Genomic DNA, 1,124 nt, shown 5'->3' with positions numbered 1-1,124 from the left:
TCTGCAGGTATGACTTCTGGGTGACCCCTTACATGGTCTTGATGACCCCCCAACTTGAAAAAATTATCTGGAACGGTTCACGTACCACAGGCAACCCAGTGTACCCTCACGGAGGGTCTAGTTGTTTTTAAATCGACATGAAGTACAAGCTTACTACATTTTTCTCCAGACATGAGCACACAAAATAGGTAATTTGTCCTGAAAACCCAGCGAATTCAAAAGGCTCAGAAAAATAGGAAATAAGAATAGCTTGCATATTCATTCCTTCAGCTTACTACATGTACAGTACCCTTATTATCTACCCTCCGATTTCAATCCATGGTGATTTAGTAAATCCTCCACACACGTTTCTAATCGTAACTATTAGTTAAAATTTAGGAACTGGTGAAGGAGAGGACCTTAATAACGCTGGAATTTCTTATAAGGTTTCTGTGGACAAGAAGTAAGGTAAAATACATTGATTCTTTAAAGGGAATTTAATAGGCTGCGCTAGCTTATGTTGGCTTGAGATTATATACAAAACGAAAGGAATAGCGAATTCATCTTACCTAAGCAGACTTGACAGCACGGCCTCGGCTGAACAACGAGGCCCTGTTAGAGGGGGGTGCCCATGTCCTCCGTCTGAATTTCACAGCTAGCTATGTCGCAACTTCGGGCATTCTTGTGTCACCTGTCGGAATTTCATTAATAAATTTTAGCTTGTTGCCCCTCTGACAATCCCCATTCGCTGGAACGACGCCAACGGAACATACGGCTTCTATCTTTAGTACTTTTAAGCCCAGGGTTTTGAGACCTTTTTTAATGTTTAATACCTATTCAGACTACTTGGAATAGTTGTTGAAGTCAATGAAATTCCATCTGGTAAACTATACAAGTGAATAAAGACCTAATCTGGCAAAGCAAGCGAGCTATAATAGCGTTTCTACAATTCTAGTAGTGCAAGAGTCTAATGTTTCTTCCGAGTTCAACCCTGATTTAGTTGTCAGACTGTGCTTTTCTGTAACAAAAACAACCCAGGAGGAAGGACATTATCGACCATTCATTATCTGTAAGGCACGCGTTTACAAAAGGTCTGTGAAAAATCATAGTAGAGGGGACTGGTTATGAAACTCGGCAAACTTCAA

Source organism: Montipora capricornis, chromosome 6 (assembly GCF_036669925.1).
Source record: "Montipora capricornis isolate CH-2021 chromosome 6, ASM3666992v2, whole genome shotgun sequence".
In the NCBI taxonomy this organism is placed as follows: domain Eukaryota; kingdom Metazoa; phylum Cnidaria; class Anthozoa; order Scleractinia; family Acroporidae; genus Montipora; species Montipora capricornis.
This window is presented reverse-complemented; position numbering follows the sequence as displayed.